The 25271-nt window shown below is 42.1% G+C and overlaps 2 protein-coding genes across 9 annotated transcripts in view; one reads left to right on the top strand and one right to left on the bottom strand.

Moving 5' to 3' along the window:
• Positions 1-25271, top strand: part of LOC140104207 (uncharacterized) — a 540921-nt gene that overhangs the window by 268516 nt on the left and 247134 nt on the right. For all 5 annotated transcript variants that reach the window (XR_011850264.1, XR_011850265.1, XR_011850266.1 and 2 more), the window contains exon 3: positions 20865-20990. The gene's annotated coding sequence lies outside the window, so the exon portion shown is untranslated. The remainder of the gene's footprint in view (positions 1-20864; positions 20991-25271) is intronic.
• Positions 1-25271, bottom strand: part of PDE4B (phosphodiesterase 4B) — a 302693-nt gene that overhangs the window by 178840 nt on the left and 98582 nt on the right. The gene's annotated exons all lie outside the window — the stretch shown is intronic.

Here is a 25271-nt window from a genome sequence, read left to right as displayed (position 1 = left end):
CCCCTATGTACAAGAATATAACTACTATAATACTGCCTCCTATGTACAAGAATATAACTACTATAATACTGCCGCCTATGTACAAGAATATAACTACTATAATACTGCCCCCTATGTACAGTAATATAACTACTATAATACTGCCCCCTATGTACAAGAATATAACTACTATAATACTGCCGCCTATGTACAAGAATATAACTACTATAATACTGCCCCCTATGTACAGTAATATAACTACTATAATACTGCCTCCTATGTACAAGAATATAACTACTATAATACTGCCCCTATGTACAGGGATATAACTACTATAATACTGCCCCCTATGTACAAGAATATAACTACTATAATACTGCCCCCTATGTACAGGAATATAACTACTATAATACTGCCCCCTATGTACAAGAATATAACTACTATAATACTGCCCCCTATGTACAGGAATATAACTACTATAATACTGCCCCCTATGTACAGGAATATAACTACTATAATACTGCCCCTATGTACAAGAATATAACTACTATAATACTGCCCTCTATGTACAAGAATATAACTACTATAATACTGCCCCCTATGTACAAGAATATAACTACTATAATACTGCCCCCTATGTACAAGAATATAACTACTATAATACTGCCCCCTATGTACAAGAATATAACTACTATAATACTGCCCCCTATGTACAAGAATATAACTACTATAATACTGCCCCCTATGTACAAGAATATAACTACTATAATACTGCCTCCTATGTACAAGAATATAACTACTATAATACTGCCGCCTATGTACAAGAATATAACTACTATAATACTGCCCCCTATGTACAGTAATATAACTACTATAATACTGCCCCCTATGTACAAGAATATAACTACTATAATACTGCCGCCTATGTACAAGAATATAACTACTATAATACTGCCCCCTATGTACAGTAATATAACTACTATAATACTGCCTCCTATGTACAAGAATATAACTACTATAATACTGCCCCTATGTACAGGGATATAACTACTATAATACTGCCCCCTATGTACAAGAATATAACTACTATAATACTGCCCCCTATGTACAGGAATATAACTACTATAATACTGCCCCCTATGTACAAGAATATAACTACTATAATACTGCCCCCTATGTACAGGAATATAACTACTATAATACTGCCCCCTATGTACAGGAATATAACTACTATAATACTGCCCCCTATGTACAAGAATATAACTACTATAATACTGTCCCCTATGTACAGGAATATAACTACTATAATAATGCCCCCTATGTACAAGAATATAACTACTATAATACTGCCCCCTATGTACAGGAATATAACTACTATAATACTGCTCCTATGTACAAGAATATAACTACTATAATACTGCCCCCTATGTACAGGAATATAACTACTATAATACTGCTCCTATGTACAAGAATATAACTACTATAATACTGCCCCCTATGTACAAGAATATAACTACTATAATACTGCCTCCTATGTACAAGAATATAACTACTATAATACTGCCTCCTATGTACAAGAATATAACTACTATAATACTTCCCCCTATGTACAAGAATATAACTACTATAATACTGCCCCCTGTGTACAGGAATATAACTACTATAATACTGCCCCCTATGTACAGGAATATAACTACTATAATACTGCCCCCTATGTACAAGAATATAACTACTATAATACTGCTCCCTATGTACAAGAATATAACTACTATAATACTGCCCCCTATGTACAGGAATATAACTACTATAATACTGCCCCCTATGTACAGGAATATAACTACTATAATACTGCCCCCTATGTACAGGAATATAACTACTATAATACTGCCCCCTATGTACAAGAATATAACTACTATAATACTGCCCCCTATGTACAGGAATATAACTACTATAATACTGCCCCCTATGTACAGGAATATAACTACTATAATACTGCCCCCTATGTACAGGAATATAACTACTATAATACTGCCCCCTATGTACAAGAATATAACTACTATAATACTGCCCCCTATGTACAGGAATATAACTACTATACACTTTTATGTCCTATGTACTTCTATTACACGCTCACATCTGAGAATATAACCTCTATAATACAAGAATATAAGAAGTATTGGCATTGTAGGCTTATTTTTCAGGTACTGTATTGTGTGAGTTTATACGGATGCGTCATTTTGCGTTTTATGTCAGAATCATGTGGGCACTGAATGGCAGAAAGAGTGAAATGCATGAGTACTATTTGGCATTGTATAACGGCATTATTTTTACACTGAAGGTTGTCACTGTGTGATCTTTTGTATAGAAGTATTATATAACACAAGTATGACTATTATTTGGACACTGAATAGCGGTATTATGCTTTGCACGTTTACTTTATTGCTATTCTGTGGTGTTTGTATGATTTGTGTTTATGCTTTTATGTACATTTTGGGGATTCTCTTCTTTGCGTGTTGTTAGCGGTATTATTTTCCGTATGAGCAGAGCTGGCAGCTGATTGGTTAATAGTGTGAGTGTTGCAGAGATAAAAGCCTTAAACTTCTCCTGATAGTTTGTCATCCTATTTCCCTCTGTGAGGTTATCATTTGTCGCACGAGTATCTGAAGGGTACGACGCCAGAAATAGCAGTGGAAATTGGGTCAGCAACAAACCCACATTTGGCACAATTGTAACAATGTTAAAATGTCTCATTACTGTAAGGAGCGGCATATGGCTCCCGGGGATCAATAGCCGCTTCTCATGTTTGTTTAAACACTTCTAGATCAGCAGAAAAGCGCTACCCGGCCTCATCGTCTTATTATCCCGCATCACCGGGAAACACGGCCAATTATGGATATTTGTCATCCCTGTAATAGGTAGGATGATTTACACACACACCCTGTAGCTTGTATACTCACTGCAGATATTACCATCCATGACGCGCTAATCATGGCTGACGTCTGAGAAGATTCCCTCTAATGTTTCTATAACATAGGGACGGTGTAAAGGGTGCTGCTCCAGGACCTATGGCAGTAGGCAGGGTCAGTTCCCTAAAATATTCCCTAGTTTATCATTCTAAACAGTCCCTAATGGTTACTTTATATACAGCCCCATTCTGCCCCTATGGATTTATTAGATACAGCCCCCTCACCCCCATGGATTCCTTACGTACAGTCTTATGTGGGCCCCCCCAGCAGCTCTGGGCCCGGCACTTGCCCAGGTATGCCCAGTGCTGGCGCTGGCGCTGGTCCTGGCAGTGGGGGGAACTTTTCAGTCCAAACAAACTTTATCTTTACCCTTAAACAGGGAGAGCTTAGTGCAGGGGTAATAGCAATCTGTTTGTGTATGTGTCCTATCCTGTGTACATGAGTGCAGCACAGTACTACTACTCCTATCCTGTATACATGGGCGTAGCACAGTACTACTACCCCTATCCTGTATACATGGGTGCAGCACAGTACTACTTCTCCTATCCTGTATACATGGGCACAGCACAGTACTACTACACCTATCCTGTATACATGGGCACAGCACAGTACTACTACTCCTATCCTGTATACATGGGCGGAACACAGTACTACTACCCCTATCCTGTATACATGGGCACAGCACAGTACTTCTACCCCTATCCTGTATACATGGGCGGAACACAGTACTTCTACCCCTATCCTGTATACATGGGCGGAACACAGTACTACTACCCCTATCCTGTATACATGGGCACAGCACAGTACTACTACTCCTATCCTGTATATATGGGCACAGCACAGTACTACTACTCCTATCCTGTATACATGGGCACAGCACAGTAGTACTACCCCTAACCTGTATACATGGGCGCAACACAGTACTACTACTCCTATCCTATATATATGGGCACAGCACAGTACTACTACTCCTATCCTGTATATATGGGCACAGCACAGTACTACTACTCCTATCCTGTATATATGGGCACAGCACAGTTCTACTGCTCGTATATATGAGCACAGCACAGTACTGCTACTCCTATCCTGTATATATACGGGCACAGCACAGTACTACTACTCCTATCCTGTATATATACGGGCACAGCACAGTACTACTACTCCTATCCTGTATATATGGGCACAGCACAGTACTACTACTCCTATCCTGTATATATGGGCACAGCACAGTACTACTGCTCGTATATATGAGCACAGCACAGTACTGCTACTCCTATCCTGTATATATACGGGCACAGCACAGTACTACTACTCCTATCCTGTATATATACGGGCACAGCACAGTAGTACTACCCCTAACCTGTATACGTGGGCGCAACACAGTACTACTACTCCTATCCTATATATATGGGCACAGCACAGTACTACTACTCCTATCCTGTATATATGGGCACAGCACAGTACTACTACTCCTATCCTGTATATATACGGGCACAGCACAGTTCTACTGCTCGTATATATGAGCACAGCACAGTACTACTACTCCTATCCTGTATATATGGGCACAGCACAGTACTACTACTCCTATCCTGTATATATACGGGCACAGCACAGTACTACTACTCCTATCCTGTATATATGGGCACAGCACAGTACTACTACTCCTATCCTGTATATATACGGGCACAGCACAGTACTACTACTCCTATCCTGTATATATGGGCACAGCACAGTACTACAACCCCTTTCCTTTATATTTGGGTGCAGCACTGTACTACTACTCCTATCCTGTATATATGGGCACAGTACAGTACTACTACTCCATTCCTGTATACATGGGCACAGCACAGTACTATTACTGTACTCCTATCCTGTATATATGGGCACATCACAGTACTACTACTCCTATCCTGTATATAAAGGCACATCACAGTACTACTACTCCTATCCTGTATATAAAGGCACAGCACAGTACTACTACTTCTATCCTTTATATATGGGGACAGCACAGTACTACTACTCCTATCCTGTATATATAGGCACAGCACAGTACTACTACTCCTATCCTGTATATATGGGCACAGCACAGTACTACTACTCCTATCCTGTATATTTGAGGACAGCACAGTACTACTACTCCTATCCTGTATATATGGGCACAGCACAGTACTATTACTCTTATCCTGTATATATGGGCACAGCACAGTACTACTTCTCCTATTCTGTATATATGGGCAAAGCACAGTACTACTACTCCTATCCTGTATATATGGGTAGAGTACTACTAATCCCATCCTGTAAATATGGGTACAGTACAGTACTACTACTCCTATCCTGTATATATTGGCACAGCACAATACTACTACTCCTATCCTGTATATATGGGTGCTGCACAGTACTACTACTCCTATCCTGTATATATATGGGCACAGTGCATTACTACTACTTCTATCATGTATTTATGGGCACAGCACAGTACTACTTCTCCTATCCTGTATATATGGGCACAGCACAGTACTACTACCCCTATCCTCTATATATGGGCACAGCACAGGACTACTACTTCTATCATGTATAAATAAGCACAGCACAGTACTACTACTCCTATCCTGTATATATGAGCACAGCACAGTACTACTCCTCCTATCCTGTATATATGGGTACAGCACAGTACTACTGCTCCTATCCTGTATATATGGGCACAGCACAGGATTACTACTTCTATCATGTATAAATAAGCACAGCACAGTACTACTACTCCTATCCTGTATATATGGGCACAGTACTACTACTCCTATCCTGTATATATGGGCACAGCACAGTACTACTACTCCTATCCTGTATATATGGGCACAGCACAGTACTACTACTCCTATCCTGTATATATGGGCACAGCACAGTACAACTACTCCTATCCTGTATATATGGGCACAGTACTACTACTCCTATCCTGTATATATGTGACAAGCACAATATTATAATTCCTATCATCAGTGGCGTAACTAGAAGCTGATGGGCCCGAGTGCAAAGTCTGTGCCAGGCCCCCGATTATAATGTATGGTTTATAGTACTAGTCTTCTCATATGGGAAAGTGACACCATAAGGGCCCCCTAAACCACTTGGGCCCCGGTGCGATCGCAACCTCTGCACCCCCTCAAGTTACGCCCCTGCCTATCATGTATGTATAGAGGCACACTACTCTTATTCAGATTTAGGGTTCTACCTTGCAACCTTTGTACTATGTTCATGCATGTGTTATAATGCCCTAGCTGTACGGGTATTTTGGGGTATTCTGCACCCACTATGTGTCATGGTCTTGTATAACCACATCTCGGAGTGGCCCCTGTTATACATTTCTTAGGTCAGCTGCTCTTGGCTGATAGCAGGCGGGTGCGGGCGGCTGACAAATAACGTTGATTGTATTCCATCCGTTATGTGACTGTGCAATCTGCTGGGAAGTTACTTTCCCGAGCCGGAGCAATCAGTTCTCATTGCAAGGAATCTTTCCCGAAATGACTCTTATTATAGAGCAGACGCAGCAGAATCTCACAAAGAGCGGCAGCGCCATGCGTCTTGCAGGTTTCGTGCGCCCAATCATCCAAATGTAACTTTTCTTATCAGATACTTTGTGTGCTGTGTGTAGAGACGGTTCTGCTCCCTTGTCCTTGGTAATGACCGTGTGACAGCTTGAACTTTCTGGACCTTTGTCTTCTTGCAACCTTAGTAACTATGTAACCACGCAACCAGATTGCTCACAGTCACCTTCTGTCCCTAATCTCCAGCCAGCGTGACAGGTACATTCAATTCTTTCCTAAGTCTTTGGTGTGTTATCACGTCTCAGGAGACAAGACTGGACATCCAGCTTTCCTTGGCCGCTGACTGTCCCTCACACAGGCTTGGTTTGGCTGAGTGTGCATTTATTTTTAATGGCTGCATTAAACTAAACCCCCTGACAAGTAGAGAAATAAGGATTTGTTCTGATAAGCTATAGTATAGGTGGTGGCTGTATATACAGTATGTAGTAATCTCCTGAGCTCCTCCTAGTGGTGGCTGTATATACAGTATGTAGTAATCTCCTGAGCTCCTCCTAGTGGTGGCTGTATATACAGTATGTGGTAATCTCCGGAGCTCCCCTTAGTGGTGGCTGTATATACAGTATGTAGTAATCTCCTGATCTCCTCCTAGTGGTGGCTGTATATACAGTATGTAGTAATCTCCTGAGCTCCCCCTAGTGGTGGCTGTATATACAGTATGTAGTAATCTCCTGAGCTCCTCCTAGTGGTAATTGTATATACAGTATGTAGTAATCTCCTGATCTCCTCCTAGTGGTGGCTGTATATGCAGTATGTAGTAATCTCCTGAGCTCCCCCTAGTGGTGGCTGTATATACAGTATGTAGTAATCTCCTGAGCTTCCCCTAGTGGTGGCTGTATATACAGTATGTAGTAATCTCCTGAGCTCCCCCTAGTGGTGGCTGTATATACAGTATGTAGTAATCTCCTGAGCTCCTCCTAGTGGTGGCTGTATATACAGTATGTAGTAATCTCCTGAGCTCCTCCTAGTGGTGGCTGTATATGCAGTATGTAGTAATCTCCTGAGCTCCCCCTAGTGGTGGCTGTATATACAGTATGTAGTAATCTCCTGAGCTTCCCCTAGTGGTGGCTGTATATACAGTATGTAGTAATCTCCTGAGCTCCCCCTAGTGGTGGCTGTATATACAGTATGTAGTAATCTCCTGAGCTCCTCCTAGTGGTGGCTGTATATACAGTATGTAGTAATCTCCTGAGCTCCTCCTAGTGGTGGCTGTATATACAGTATGTAGTCATCTCCTGAGCTCCTCCTAGTAGTGGCTGTATATACAGTATGTAGTAATCTCCTAAGCTCGCCCTAGTGGTGGCTGTATATACAGTATGTAATAATCTCCAGAGCTCCCCTAGTGGTGGCTGTATATACAGTATGTAGTAATGTCCTGAGCTCCCCCTAGTGGTGGCTGTATATACAGTATGTAGTAATGTCCTGAGCTCCTCCTAGTGGTGGTGTATATACAGTATGTGGTAATGTCCTGCGCTCCCCCTAGTGGTGGCTGTATATACAGTATGTAGTAATGTCCTGAGCTCCTCCTAGTGGTGGTGTATTTACAGTATGTAGTAATCTCCTGAGCTCCCCCTAGTGGTGGCTGAATATACAGTATGTAGTACTCTCCTGAGCTCCCCCTAGAGGTGGCTGTATATACAGTATGTAGTAATCTCCTGAGCTCCCCCTAGTGCTGGTATATATACAGTATGTAGTACTCTCCTGAGCTCCCCCTAGAGGTGGCTGTATATACAGTATGTAGTAATCTCCTGAGCTCCCCCCTAGTGGTGGCTGTATATACAGTATGTAGTAATCTTCTGAGCTCCTCCTAGTGGTGGCTGTATATACAGTATGTAGTAATCTCCTGAGCTCCTCCTAGTGCTGGTATATATACAGTATGTAGTAATCTCCTGAGCTCCTCCTAGTGGTGGCTGTATATACAGTATGTAGTAATCTCCTGAGCTCCCCCCAGTGGTGGCTGTATATACAGTATGTAGTAATCTCCTGAGCTCCCCCTAGGGGTGGCTGTATATACAGTATATAGTAATCTCCTGAGCTCCCCCTAGTGGTGGCTGTATATACAGTATGTAGTAATCTCCTGATCTCCTCCTAGAGGTGGCTGTATATACAGCATCTAGTGATCTCGTGAGCTCCTCCTAGTGGTGGTGTATATACAGTATGTGGTAATGTCCTGAGCTCCCCCTAGTGGTGGCTGTATATACAGTATGTAGTAATGTCCTGAGCTCCTCCTAGTGGTGGTGTATTTACAGTATGTAGTAATCTCCTGAGCTCCCCCTAGTGGTGGCTGAATATACAGTATGTAGTACTCTCCTGAGCTCCCCCTAGAGGTGGCTGTATATACAGTATGTAGTAATCTCCTGAGCTTCCCCTAGTGCTGGTATATATACAGTATGTAGTACTCTCCTGAGCTCCCCCTAGAGGTGGCTGTATATACAGTATGTAGTAATCTCCTGAGCTCCCCCCTAGTGGTGGCTGTATATACAGTATGTAGTAATCTTCTGAGCTCCTCCTAGTGGTGGCTGTATATACAGTATGTAGTAATCTCCTGAGCTCCTCCTAGTGCTGGTATATATACAGTATGTAGTAATCTCCTGAGCTCCTCCTAGTGGTGGCTGTATATACAGTATGTAGTAATCTCCTGAGCTCCCCCCAGTGGTGGCTGTATATACAGTATGTAGTAATCTCCGGAGCTCCCCCTAGGGGTGGCTGTATATACAGTATATAGTAATCTCCTGAGCTCCCCCTAGTGGTGGCTGTATATACAGTATGTAGTAATCTCCTGATCTCCTCCTAGAGGTGGCTGTATATACAGCATCTAGTGATCTCGTGAGCTCCCCCTTGTGGTGGTGTATATACAGTATGTAGTAATCTCCTGAGCTCCTCCTAGTGGTGGCTGTATACACAGTATGTAGTAATGTCTTGAGCTCCTCCTAGTGGTGGTTGTATATACAGTATGTAGTAATCTCCTGAGCTCCCCCTAGTGCTGGTATATATACAGTATGTAGTAATCTCCTGAGCTCCTCCTAGTGGTGGCTGTATATACAGTATGTAGTAATGTCTTGAGCTCCTCCTAGTGGTGGCTGTATGTACAGTATGTAGTAATCTCCTGAGCTCCCCCTAATGCTGGTATATATACAGTATGTAGTAATCTCCTGAGCTCCTCCTAGTGGTGGCTGTATATACAGTATGTAGTAATCTCCTGAGCTCCTCCTAGTGGTGGCTAAATATACAGCATGTAGTAATCTCCTGAGCTCCTCCTAGTGGTGGCTGTATATACAGTATGTAGTAATCTCCTGAGCTCCTCCTAGTGGTGGCTAAATATACAGCATGTAGTAATTTCCTGAGCTCCTCCTAGTGGTGGTTGTATTTACAGTACCTATTAATCTACTGAGCTGCCCCTTGTGGTGGCCTATATACAGTATGTAGTAATCTCCTGAGCTCCTCCTAGTGGTGGCTGTATACACAGTATGTAGTAATCTCCTGAGCTCCTCCTAGTGGTGGTTGTATTTACAGTACCTATTAATCTACTGAGCTCCCCCTAGTGGTGGCTGTATACACAGTATGTAGTAATCTCCTGAGCTCCCCCTAGTGGTGGCTGTATATACAGTCTGTAGTAATCTCCTGAGCTCCTCCTAGTGGTGGTTGTATTTACAGTACCTATTAATCTACTGAGCTGCCCCTTGTGGTGACCTATATACAGTACTACAGTACAGTAGACCATAACAATAACAAAAGTTGAAAAGGTGAATATTGCACAATGAATAATTGGACAATATGTCTTGTCCCATGAATTATAGAAGAAGAAACTTCAAAGTCAATTAATTTCTCTGATTTGATATTCCCAGTGAATGTTGATGTCTGCTTTGAGGAGAAGTGTTAATTAATCCTTTTCCCAAAGTGACGGAGGAGTCTTCATCGTCTCCTGATGTCACTGCTTATCTGTTACCTTTGGTAATTGCCTGGCATTGTGTCTGCAGTGCGATTATTATACTTCTGGCAATAGAAATCATATGTTTACTCTCTGGTAGACAGGATACGGAGGTGTTTTCCTTCTTTTTTTGCTTTCTCTCTGTATGTGGGAAAATAATTGGACCTTCCCACACACCCCCGGGGGATACGAGAGGGGTATGTCAGGATATATAATCCACAACTGACATCAAAGTGTCGAAGCTGAATATATATTATGCGTCGTATAAATAGATCTTCACTGCCACAGGCTTGTCAGATTTTCTAGGACGAAAGATGGCAATCGGGTTTAAAAAATCAGGTTGTAGTGTGAAATGTAAAGAGAAGATAGAGATGTGCAGCGCATAGAAGTAACAATAGATTCTATAGATAGATACAATCTCATGGAAATAGGCACCGACAACCTCATGTTTATAAGTACTGAAAATATAATGAATTTATTAAGGATTCTACATTGTGAGAGATAGATGATAGTTATCTGTAATATACATAGCAGCTAGATATTAGATTCTACATAGATAATAGATAAATGAAAGATGGCTACTATAGAGTAATATAGAGTTATAGATAAATTATGACCAGGGCTGTGGAGTGGGTAAGAAACTTTAAGTAAGATCAATTCACTCCAACTCTACCAAAATGGTCTCTGACTCCTCGATTCTGACTCTACATCCCTAATTATGACATAGATATGCAACATTGCAACAACGGAACCTTGTGACATCATAATGGAACTCTCTGACACCACGATGGAACATTATGACATCATAATGTAACTCTCTGACACCACGATGGAACATTATGACATCATAATGTAACTCTCTGACACCACGATGGAACATTATGACATCATAATTGGACTCTCTGACACCACGATGGAACATTATGACATCATAATGTAACTCTCTGACACCACGATGGAACATTATGACATCATAATTGAACTATCTGACATCACAAAGGAACATTATGACATCATAATGTAACTCTCTGACACCACGATGGAACATTATGACATCATAATGTAACTCTCTGACACCACGATGGAACATTATGACATCATAATGGAACTTTCTGACATCACAAAGGAACATTGTGACATCATAATTGAACTCCCTGACACCACGATGGAACATTATGACATCAAAATGAAACATTATGACAGATAAACGGATTGATCATTAAGAAATCTCCAACTCCTCGATTCCGACTCTACCTCCCTAATTATGACATAGATAGACCGAGAGATGCAACATTCCGACAATGGAACCTTGTGACATCATAGTGGAACTCTCTGACATCACAAAGGAACATTATGACATCATAATGGAACTCTCTGACACCACAATGGAACCTTGTGACATCATAATGGAACTCTCTGACACCACAATGGAACCTTGTGACATCATAATGGAACTCTCTGACATCACAAAGGAACATTATGACAGATAATTAGATTGATCATTAAGAAATCAAAGATGGATATTACATTGATAAATTAAAGGGGTTGTCCATGTTAAAAAAAAAAAAGTTGTAATTCTTCCTTCCAGGGGATAAATAAGTGTCCCTAGTAATATGATGGATGAGCGCACAGTAACGAGCAGCGCTCACATGACCGTGGATGGTGCTATGATTTTTCAGCAGTGCAGCACTTTCCTCTTGAGCTGAACTTTCTATTGTCTCAGCCAAGAACATGGCAGCCCCCAGCACCGCCGCAGACACCCCTTGCAGAACGGGCGGGAATAATGCACTTGTTCCCCTGTTTTCTATGAACGATAATTGACCACCTATTTTTGTCCTTCGAGAAGGTTTGTTCATCTGTTCCGCTATATTAAAGTATCGTATAATTTACTTGAAAATCTGCAGGCAGCGCACTCTGCAATTATCTGGCACACAATGTTTGTGATTTACATTCTGTGCTGATTTTGGGGTATAATTAACATTGTTGATCAGTGAGTTGAAACAAATTGGCCAACACTCATATCCAGCCTGACAGAGAACACAAACATTAGAGGAATATAAATACAGACCTTCTGTTTCTCTGGGAAGAAACCAAAAAGATTTCAAGGGTTCAACTTCCCCGTCCAGATTCAGAGAGGCAAATGTGTAAAAGCTACAGCAGCGGGACAGTCCTAGGTCTGGTTACCAAAAGATCAGAAGTTATACATGAACCATGAAATGTTTTTCTGAAATGTTCCAAGAACTGGAAAAGAGGCAGAAAATATTAAAGGATTGTAAACCAAGAACAGGCACATGCGGGGGGGGGGTGTCCCCTCTGACAGGGTCCACTCTTTGGGTTGTAATGCCCATGTTTATATATCTCCATTACAGAAAAGATCCAGGTCCACAAGTAAGATCTGTAGGTAACTATACTCACTATTCTGCTGCTGGTGCAGTCACTGTGTACATACATGACATTACTTATCCTGTACTGATCCTGAGTTGCATCCTGTATTATACTCCAGAGCTGCACTCACTATTCTGCTGCTGGTACAGTCACTGTGTACATACATGACATTACTTATCCTGTACTGATCCTGAGTTACATCCTGTATTATACTCCAGAGCTGCACTCACTATTCTGCTGCTGGTGCAGTCACTGTGTACATACATGACATTACTTATCCTGTACTGACCCTGAGTTACATCCTGTATTATACCCCAGAGCAGCACTCACTATTCTGCTGCTGGTGCAGTCACTGTACATACATGACATTACTTATCCTGTACTGATCCTGAGTTACATCCTGTATTTTACTCCAGAGCTGCACTCACTATTCTGCTGCTGGTGCAGTCACTGTGTACATACATGACATTACTTATCCTGTACTGATTCTGAGTTACATCCTGTATTATACCCCAGAGCTGCACTCACTATTCTGCTGGTGCAGTCACTGTGTACATACATGACATTACTTATCCTGTACTGATCCTGAGTTACATCCTGTATTATACCCCAGAGCTGCACTCACTATTCTGCTGCTGGTGCAGTCACTGTGTACATACATGACATTACTTATCCTGTACTGATCCTGAGTTACATCCTGTATTATACTCCAGAGCTGCACTCACTATTCTGCTGCTGGTGCAGTCACTGTGTACATACATGACATTACTTATCCTGTACTGATCCTGAGTTACATCCTATATTAGACTCCAGAGCTGCACTCACTATTCTGCTGCTGGTGCAGTCACTGTGTACATACATGACATTACTTATCCTGTACTGATCCTGAGTTACATCCTGTATTATACTCCAGAGCTGCACTCACTATTCTGCTGCTGGTGCAGTCACTGTGTACATACATGACATTACTTATCCTGTACTGATCCCGAGTTACATCCTGTATTATACCCCAGAGCTGCACTCACTATTCTGCTGCTGGTGCAGTCACTGTGTACATACATGACATTACTTATCCTGTACTGATCCTGAGTTACATCCTGTATTATATCCCAGAGCTGCACTCACTATTCTGCTGCTGGTGCAGTCACTGTGTACATACATGACATTACTTATCCTGTACTGATCCTGAGTTACATCCTGTATTATACCCCAGAGCTGCACTCACTCTTCTTCTGCTGGTGCAGTCACTGTGTACATACATGACATTACTTATCCTGTACTGATCCTGAGTTACATCCTGTATTATACCCCAGAGCTGCACTCACTATTCTGCTGCTGGTGCCGTCACTGTATACATACATGACATTACTTATCCTGTACTGATCCTGAGTTACATCCTGTATTATACTCCAGAGCTGCACTCACTATCTGCTGCTGGTGCAGTCACTGTGTACATACATGACATTACTTATCCTGTACTGATCCTGAGTTACATCCTGTATTATACTCCAGAGCTGCACTCCCTATTCTGCTGCAGGTGCAGTCAGTGTGTACATACATGACATTACTTATCCTGTACTGATCCTGAGTTACATCCTGTATTATACCCCAGAGCTGCACTCACTATTCTGCTGCTGGTGCAGTCACTGTGTACATACATGACATTACTTATCCTGTACTGATCCTGAGTTACATCCGGTATTATACCCCAGAGCTGCACTCACTATTCTGCTGCTGGTGCAGTCACTGTGTACATACATGACATTACTTATCCTGTACTGATCCTGAGTTACATCCTGTATTATACTCCAGAGCTGCACTCACTATTCTGGTGCTGGTGCAGTCACTATGTACATACATGGTACTACTTTTCCTGAGTTACCTCCTGTATTATACTCCAAGCTGCCCAATTCTATCAGAAATATTATCAAGTCGGTTTTCATGCATATCTAATAGCTTGACCTATAATGTAGTAGTGCCTCAAACTCTATGGAGCAGGGGCATAACTACAGTGGTAGAAGCCATAGAAGCTTCTATGGGGCCCACAGTGTCCAGGGGCCCAGTCACCAGACCTGACACACTATAGAATAGAAGATGTGCACCACTGTATACATGTTATTCTGCATATTGTACAACATTATTTGTATATACCACTGCACATCTTCCACAGTACATAGCTGAGCCGGCAGCTCACATACTAAATGTCTACATATATATATATGCTGTATGTTTGTATATGGTACTGTATGTATGTCTTTGTGCCGTATGTGTTTCTATATGTGATGATGTGTTAATGCTGGTTGTGTTTGTATATGGTGTATGGTATGTATATAATGTATGGTACTGTATGTATATGTGTATATGCTATATGTGTGTTCATGCTGTGTATGTGTGGTTTATATATACTGTATGAGTAATAACATGACATGTATATACTATATGTATGTGTATAAATGTTTATATGAGTTTATAAATGTGTGTGTATGAGTGAAGAACTATATGTATGTATATATAAGTATAGACATGTGTGTATGAATTTGTGTGAGTGTATATTTTTTAAGGGGAGGGGGTTTCCATTCAGAAATCTGCAATGGTCCCAGCCTCTGCTAGTTACACCCTGTTACGAGCTCCATTGGTCTTTGCAGTCTTTCTTCTCGTCCTATCGAAAAGCCTAGCCATAACTTAGTGCTGAGTTGGGTCAAATGTGAAAGCCATCCCTGATACATCTGTATAACCAGGCGGTGAATGGTCCCTCATCCTCATGTAAACTTTGTAAGAAGCCAGAACTTCCTGATGCAGCGCAGAGCGCCCTGACATTATCGTGTCTTATCCTGGCAGATATAAGGCAGACACCGCAGCTTTAGATTACACGTCCCCCACATGTCACCTTAGAAGACACAATATTCTATTCCCTTTAAAATACATTTTTTGCAAACATAAAGCTGGTTTTATCCTCCAGTGACCTCATCCCGGAAGGAAACCTCTTATCCTCCATGGATGACCCTGGGGTCAATGACACATTCTATATTTGGAAAGGGAATAAATGTTGGGTGCAAGCTCCAGTAGGGGCTCCTGGTCTTCACTGGTTCTGGTGCCAACATTTTACTCACAATGGCTGAGTGAATCAGTGATCAGGTGTCAGTGATTGACTCAGTGGTCATGTGCACACTGAACTCAACCAGAGGCTCTGGAGCCTGGTTGTGGCCCCTGTACCTGAGAGGTTAAGGGGAACCTAACCCACACTAACAAAACATATCTTTGAAATCTGCTAATATACAGCAGTACAACTATCCCTATATTGTTCCTGCCCATGCCTATAAAGTTCCACAATCCATCTGCAAAGTTGAATCACCTTCTATACATATTCATGTTCTTCTAACTCAGCCACACCTCCAGCTTACGGATTGACAAGGGGCGTGCGTTCTCTTCAGCTCAGCTACATCATTGTCCCCTCTCGCAGGAGTGAGAGAGACATTGGCTGTGAGGGACTCGGCTCAGCTACATTCTTGCCCCCTCCATTAGTGATGAGAGAGACATTGGCTGTGTGTGATGCAGCTCATCTACATCATCCCCTTCAGGAATGAGAGAAACTTTGGCTGTGTGTGACTCGCTGAAGAGAAATCAGCTCCCTCTTTCACCCCTCCTTCAGAAATTCTCTTCAATGAGTCACACACAGCCAGCATCTCTCTTATTCCTGAGAGAGGGGAATTGAGCTGGAGGAGTGGCTGAGCATGAGGAAACAATGATCGAATTCACAAGGTGTCATTGCTTAGTGATTCAACTTTACTAATAGACTGTGGAACTTTACAGGCATGGGGATGAACAATATAGGGATAGTTGTACATAACTGTACACTGTATAGTTAAGGGATATACCTATACATCATGGCGAGGTTTAGCCTGCATGGACAGAAACCTCTTCATACAGGGCAGGTATCTGCTGTATAATATTGTTTGTGCCATGCGTTGCCACGATCAGAGCTGGTATTTGCCCAGTTTGATCCCTGAACTGTTCCAAGGTTTTGTTCTTACTTAAACTTTCCCCAGAACTTTTGTGAATGCTGAGGTTGGACACAGGAAGGAGAAGGTGGTAGAAATCCTTCTCCGAGACTCTTACTCTTCATCACCCATACACTTCCCTTTAATAACGGACAGCGACGGATTCCCTTTGTTTTCCAGTTTCCTGTTTCCTCAAAAAAGATAAAACAGATGACATTTTTCATAAGAACGACTAAAATCTTCCAAACCGATGCCTCGAAATTGAAAATATTCCTTTCTCATATAAACTAATTACAGAATTCCCCCTGTGCACATCAGCCCTGGAAATGTACATGGAGGAATGGCGCATCCGCACACAAGATGAGTTCTCCTTAAATATAATTGCGCTTTAATGGGCAGCAAGGAGAAGCGTTCAGCAATAGTCATTGTGGCATTTGGAGGTTGTGTGTTCTATGCATTGCTGGGGGACTCCGGAGAGGGCCCATATAGCGTTACGTATAGCGGCTGCGGAGGGCTGCATTGTTAGGGGAGAATCACAGTGCATGTCTGACTATTAAATGGTGGGTAATAGGCAGCGACCGGGCGCCCCTGGGTACTGGATGTGTTATTTTTAGCTCATTATTACAATTATTCTCTTCCACTAAGACATTGCAGCGCGCTGCGGACCCCGTCCTTCTGTGTTGTTTATATTGCGTCTTTTAACTGTTGAAATACTGAAATAGTGGCTTTCCAGATTGCAGCCTAAGGCTATATTCACACTGCCGTTGCCCGCCCGTACCGTACCGTAGCGGGCAACGGCAGTGTACGGGGAGAGGAGGAGGAGGTGAGCGCAGCTCACCCCCGCCCCTCTCCATAGCAACCTATGGCGCACGGCCCCGTATTACGGGAAAAGATAGGACAGGTCCTATCTTTTTCCCGGGTACGGAACCGTACGGTAGGGTGCCGTAGGGTGCCGTGCGCCCATAGGAGTGTATGGGGGACGTATATCGGCCGTATATACGTCGGCCGTATATACGTCCCCCATACGTTCGTGTGAATATAGCCTAAGAGAGAGAATAAAGACCCAGGATCTCTGTAATGTGAGGTCATAGTCACCCAATGTTCAGGACAAACGAAATCCAGCATATCCCAAGGAGACCAGGGTAATAGAGGGTTAAAATCTTCACCTTTTAGGAAGTTACCTATGTGTTTCTGACCCATTGGGGCTTATTTACTAAGGGGAGCGTGCCGGGGATTGCTTTGCATGTGATTGGATTGTGTCGCAATCGCGCCGAATTTCATGCAACACAAATGGGCGGGGCGGGCTATCGGACGATCCAACGGATTCGGACAATGCGCGGGATTTAACATTTAAAATTGTGCCGCAAGCTAAGACATGCACCAGGAAGAAGAAGGTGAACTCCGGCGGACCTGATCAGGTAAGTGACACAAGAAAGGAAATCGGGCGCACACTCGTTGTGAATCGCGGCAGACTTCATCCTCGTCGGACATTCCGGATCGGGGATCGCGCCGGGACCGGGTAAGTAAATGTGTCCCATTGTAAGCTATTTTTTTTTTTCAGACGTGCATTTTTTTTTACGTGCACATGTGCACGTTTTTTTTAACGCGCGTTTAAAACTCGGCATGCTCTACTTTTTACAAGTCACGTGCGTGAAAAACGTAGCATGATAGTCTATGGAGATGCATCAAAAACGCATCGCACTCTAAGACAGATGCAAGTCCAATGCATTTTTCACTGATCAGTTGCCATAGAAAAGATAGAGCTCAGTCCTGAGTCCCTTTCAAGCGCGTTATCTGCGCGTGAAAAACGCATTGAAAATGCATTGGAAACACCAAAAATACCTGCGTGCAAAACTGAGACACTGAACAAACTCTGATGGAAAATGTTACTTTTTCACTGACCAAACCCTGATCGCTCCCTGATCAGACTCTGGTGTGATCTGCAACACAAGTATGAAAGAGGCCTAACTGATGGTCTCGCTATCTATGAAGTCTTAATCGTCCATTGTGGCGCCATATTGTACCATGTGTTGAACGAGTTGGTCAGGGTTTGCCAGGAATAATTGTAGACGCCTTTTCTGTTCCGAAAATCTGTTGAATGCCACGTTAATGGTTGAGGAAGATTTATTCAAAATCCTAAGAAAAAAAACCATATTGTCATATTGTGGCCACTGGCTCCACCCCCTTATTCTGTTACAATGTAACCAATTGTTTGTGTATTTTACTGCTGTTTGTCCATTTAAGACCCTAAATCCTCCTAATGTTATTTTTGTAATTAACTTAGAAAGGGCAAAAAGTTCCACATACAAACAGTATTGTTAAAAAACTTTGCGAGATTAAATGTGCACTGCAAAAAATAAACAAAAGAAACCGACTGTAAATCCATCTGCGAACAAACAAAGACATGAGGGACGATACACAGGCCCGGCGATGGCAGCTGTTCTCAGGGAGCGGCTCATCAAGGTCCTGCGTAGACGTCAGGCCAATCTCTGAGACCCTGTGCAGTGGTATCAATGTGATTCTATGATACATCATTGTGTGTCAGTCTTCACTGAACTTCTAGAATTCTATTCCTGGAACTGAATATTGAGAATGACAGGTTATTTTTTTTGTTTATTGTGAATTGGTAACAGACCTTAAAAAATGTTTTTTAGGTCTGTTACCCATCACATGCAATTGGTGTATTTTTGAACAGGCCCCAGAAAGCACAATCCCCTGTCACACAGTTATAAATAAGACACTTACACATCAGCCTCCCTGACTGTATCCTTATGGTATGGAGAATACAGTGTGAGAGCAATCTATCAGATATTATTCTGTCTCTGGATGGTCCCATGATACTTTACTGCTCTACTGAAGGATTGTGGGATCTAAAGCAAAGCAGAAGAGAAGAACCTGTCACAGAAACTAACCCAAACTAAGTATACATATCTTTGAAAACTGCAATTATACAGCAGTATAACTATCCCTATATTGTTCCTCCCAATGCCTGTAAAGTTCCACATTCTATTTGTAAAGTTTTCTCAGCATTTATACATATTCATGTTCTTCTAGCTCAGCCGCGCCTTCAGCTTCCTGATTGACAAGGGACCTGCTTTCTCTTCGGGGCGATCGAACTCAGCTCTGTTACGTCATTCACCCCTGGCCGTATATGATGTAGCAAGATGCTGGCTGTATGTGACTGACTGTCCTTGAGAAATCAGCTCCTCCTTCCCTCCTCCCTCAGGAATTCTCTTCAGAACAGCCAGTGTCTCTCTCCTTCCTGAGGGAAGGGGGAATAAGATGGAGGCGTGGCTGAGCAGCAAGAAGATGAATAATGGTTTCAGCTCATTTGCATTGATGGTGAGTCAACTTTATGAAAGGACATTTAAGAAATGGAAAAATCACACTGGATTCTCGAAAGAAGAGGGGTGCAGAGTTATGCTTTTAAGCTGGATGTATTCTTTAATTATTGTGTTTAATCATAAAAGTTACTTATTAATGTAACTCCATGGTAACAGACTACACACCTTTTATGTAGTTACAATGCTCACTTTCATCTGTCCCCAATGTAGTTTCTGACAACATACATTTTGTAGAAAATGATGCTAATTAGCAAGAAGGGCTCTGGGAGGACTATTACCAGAGCACCCTGTGCTGCAGATTCACAGACTGTTACACTGTCCTGGAGCATCTCCCCCCCCCCTTCCCAGAGACAAGTTTAGTACTGAGGGAGCAGGGGACAGGAGATAGTGTAACAGCCTGTGAAGGGTCAGCACAGAGGGACTCTGGTAACACCCACAGAGCCCTTCTAGCTAATTAGCATCATTGTAAAATTAGATTTTACTAGAAGGGGGGTGTGTGTGTGTGAATAACAGATATAAGAAGATGACCACAGATTAGCCGGACCTGACTTGGTTGAGCCGGGCTGTAAATGGTATACTATTATTGTAAATGTTTGTTTGCCTTTTGTCCTGTTTGTTAATACTTTGAAAACTGAATAAAATTTAATAAGGAAACAATAATACGTCCACAGTTACGGTGCCTGGATCTATGAAGAAGTGCCCCTGGTTTATTGTGAGGGATTCACATTGACAGAGCGAGACCTGACAATATTTCCACAGTCCAGAGGAGCCCCAGTCTAGTATTTATAACTATGCAGGTTTGTGTTTTTGTTATATTATTGCATTTGTTTTACATTTGTATTAGTCATATATTCTGTCTCGTGACTTCTGTGACATCCCAGGTTTTGCTTTGCTGTGACCGCAGTTTGTGTTTATGTTGAGTGTTTGTTTTATAGGATGTGGTGAAGATGTTATTTGGAAAGGATTCTTTGTCCCCTTCTGCTAATTTCACATAAAATCCCCCCCTCCTTATGCACCCAAAAGCAGCGTCATCAGCACTTAGAAACCCGGGACACAAGCTGGGATTATTTTGTTGAGAGATCTCCCAATGAATCTGCGTAATGTACCCCCCCCCCCTCCTCCTCCTCCTGACCCAACCGTGGCTCCAGCAATGGAGACCTATGCAAATATTTGCCCTGCGTTTTATAAATGTAATTTGACAAAGCGGCCGGCGAGAGCCACCGGCGTCGCTCGACAGGAACTCAAAGACAAACTTCAAACTTGTGCTGGCAGATTCACTGACGTCCTCTAACTGGGAGGGAGGTGGGATGTCACCCACCGTGGTACTAAGGCACGTAATTCCAAGGACATTAACCCCCCTCCGATGGGAAGAGACGGAATATAGTAACACGTACATTGTAGCCGTATAGAAAGTCTGCATCTGCTAAATCTCACACAGACACAAAGCCTCCGGGCGCCTCTGCATTCCCTGGATATTGTCAGAGCTTCATGGCAACTATTTTATTATATACTATATCATTTACTGCACTATTATACTCTTATTATTTATTCTACTACTTTACTTCATTCGTTATATCCTTTACTGTCATGGATGTCTTACTGTATACTATATAGTGTACAATACAACTACTGTATATATATTCTACTGTATTCTACATGTACTGGACACAGCTTTATATATACAGCACTTTATTACTTACCGTATGGCTTTACTACTTCTAAATAATTAAATGTTATTACGGTATATAGTTATAGCCAATATATTATATTCTAGCTGTTCATTTACAAACTTTTCTTTTGTAACTACTTTACTATTTTCTTATTGAAACCAGATAACAAAATGTATCACTTTTTTATGTTCTAATTGAAGATTTTTTTCTGCCCATGGTTATGGGGGCGGCCATCTTTTGCCTGGTTTCAGCTAGAATTTAGTGGAATACTTTACAAAATCCACAACATGGCCATACGCCTGCAACAATTTGTAACTAGCTCATTGAGGTCTGTGTTATTGTAGGTGCATATTGGATGTGTAGATAAGCTGTGACATCATTTATTGTCAGTAGTGATGTAATGATGGGTCAGTGTTATCTATATAGAGGTCATTGTACAGGGAGGGGGAGGGGATAAGCTGTGACATCATTTATAGTCAGTAGTGATGTAATGATGGGTCAGTGTTATCTATATAGAGGTCATTGTACAGGGAGGGGGAGGAGATAAGCTGTGACATCATTTATAGTCAGTAGTGATGTAATGATGGGTCAGTGTTATCTATATAGAGGACATTGTACAGGGAGGGGGAGGAGATAAGCTGTGACATCATCTATTGTCAGTAGTGATGTAATGATGGGTCAGTGTTATCTATATAGAGGACATTGTACATGGAGGGGGAGGAGATAAGCTGTGACATCATCTATTGTCAGTAGTGATGTAATGATGGGTCAGTGTTATCTATATAGACGTCATTGTACAGGGAGGGGGAGGAGATGAGCTCTGACATCATCTGTTGTCAGTAGTGATGTAATGATGGGTCAGTGTTATCTATATAGAGGTCATTGTACAGGGAGGGGGAGGAGATGAGCTCTGACATCATCTATTGTCAGTAGTGATGTAATGATGGGTCAGTGTTATCTATATAGAGGTCATTGTACAGGGAGGGGGAGGAGATAAGCTGTGACATCATCTATTGTCAGTAGTGATGTAATGATGGGTCAGTGTTATCTATATAGCGGTCATTGTACAGGGAGGGGGAGGAGATAAGCTGTGACATCATCTATTGTCAGTAGTGATGTAATGATGGGTCAGTGTTATCTATATAGAGGTCATTGTACAGGGAGGGGGAGGAGATAAGCTGTGACATCATCTATTGTCAGTAGTGATGTAATGATGGCTCAGTGTTATCTATATAGAAGTCATTGTACAGGGAGGGGGAGGAGATGAGCTCTGACATCATCTATTGTCAGTAGTGATGTAATGATGGGTCAGTGTTATCTATATAGAGGTCATTGTACAGGGAGGAGGAGATAAGCTGTGACATCATCTATTGTCAGTAGTGATGTAATGATGGGTCAGTGTTATCTATATAGAGGTCATTGTACAGGGAGGGGGAGGAGATAAGCTGTGACATCATCTATTGTCAGTAGTGATGTAATGATGGGTCAGTGTTATCTATATAGAGGTCATTGTACAGGGAGGGGGAGGAGATAAGCTGTGACATCATCTATTGTCAGTAGTGATGTAATGATGGGTCAGTGTTATCTATATAGAGGTCATTGTACAGGAGGGGGAGGAGATAAGCTGTGACATCATCTATTGTCAGTAGTGATGTAATGATGGGTCAGTGTTATCTATATAGAGGTCATTGTACAGGAGGGGGAGGAGATAAGCTGTGACATCATCTATTGTCAGTAGTGATGTAATGATGGGTCAGTGTTATCTATATAGAGGTCATTGTACAGGGAGGGGGAGGAGATAAGCTGTGACATCATCTATTGTCAGTAGTGATGTAATGATGGGTCAGTGTTATCTATATAGAGGTCATTGTACAGGAGGGGGAGGAGATAAGCTGTGACATCATCTATTGTCAGTAGTGATATAATGATGGGTCAGTGTTATCTATATAGAGGTCATTGTACAGGGAGGGGGAGGAGATGAGCTCTGACATCATCTATTGTCAGTAGTGATGTAATGATGGGTCAGTGTTATCTATATAGAGGTCATTGTACAGGGAGGGGGAGGAGATAAGCTGTGACATCATCTATTGTCAGTAGTGATGTAATGATGGGTCAGTGTTATCTATATAGAGGTCATTGTACAGGGAGGGGGGAGGGGATAAGCTGTGACGTCATCTATTGTCAGTAGTGATGTAATGATGGGTCAGTGTTATCTATATAGAGGACATTGTACAGGGAGGGGGAGGAGATGAGCTGTGACATCATCTATTGTCAGTAGTGATGTAATGATGGGTCAGTATTATCTATATAGAGGACATTGTACAGGGAGGGGGAGGAGATAAGCTGTGACATCATCCATTGTTAGTAGGTTGGGGGGAGGGAGCTCCACTACGACAATATCTGCGGGTTTCAGCCTTGTGACTTTAAGGATATGCTCATAGTTTATCTCCGCACATAATTCTGGGCCCCTGCATGTTACTACACCACAGCGGCTGCTCCCATGTGCTCCCACAAGCTGGTGCTGACGAGGCCGCATGATCCCACAATGCAAATGCGTCTTCATTAAGCAAATATAAACACAAATACAAGGAAATGTCCTGTAACTCTGCAAAAACAACAGAAAATCTGGAAAGATCTTTGTTATTTTTTCATACTTTGGATCCAGTGAGCTCGGCTTGAGATACACAAACATGTTTCGTATTTTACCGTTCCTCATAGGGATCCCCATGAATGTCGTAAACCTAGTGAGAAGGAACAAATCCCGGCATGAGCCGCACTGAGAGCAGCTTTATGGCGGGGAAGGGGCCGCGCCGCACTGGGGGCTGTTTCCATGCGAACCACAAAGGAATTAATTCCTGTTCACAATGATGTAATCAGCGCGAGGCTGGCACCGCCGTGACTGACAGGTGTCACAGGAGATGACAAAGGTTATGACAGGGTGACGCACAGGAAATTACAGGGGACTACTGCAACAGCATTCCCAGATCCAAACTGGGGTGAAAGCCAAAACCCACACGCGATACAGGGAAATGTGACAATCTGTACTGGATGGGTGTCACATAATCAAACCCATGTTTATAATTAGAAATGTATTATGTACAATGTATTCAGTGCCTTTAATAAGAATTTTTAAGGGATTCCCCAGAAACACACATTAATCAGTGAGTAGATATTGTAGTTATATTCCTGTACGTAGTGGGCAGTATTATAGTAGTTATATACTTGTACATAGGGGTCAGTATTATAGTAGTTATATTCCTGTACGTAGTGGGCAGTATTATAGTAGTTATATACTTGTACATAGGGGGCAGTATTATAGTAGTTATATTCTTGTACATAGGGGGCAGTATTATAGTAGTTATATTCCTGTACATAGGGGGCAGTATTATAGTAGTTATATTCCTGTAC

The sequence above is a fragment of the Engystomops pustulosus genome, chromosome 10 (assembly GCF_040894005.1).
Source record: "Engystomops pustulosus chromosome 10, aEngPut4.maternal, whole genome shotgun sequence".
Classification (NCBI taxonomy): Eukaryota; Metazoa; Chordata; class Amphibia; order Anura; family Leptodactylidae; genus Engystomops; species Engystomops pustulosus.
Note: the sequence above shows the minus strand (reverse complement) of the source record. Positions and strands in the feature narration are given on the sequence as shown.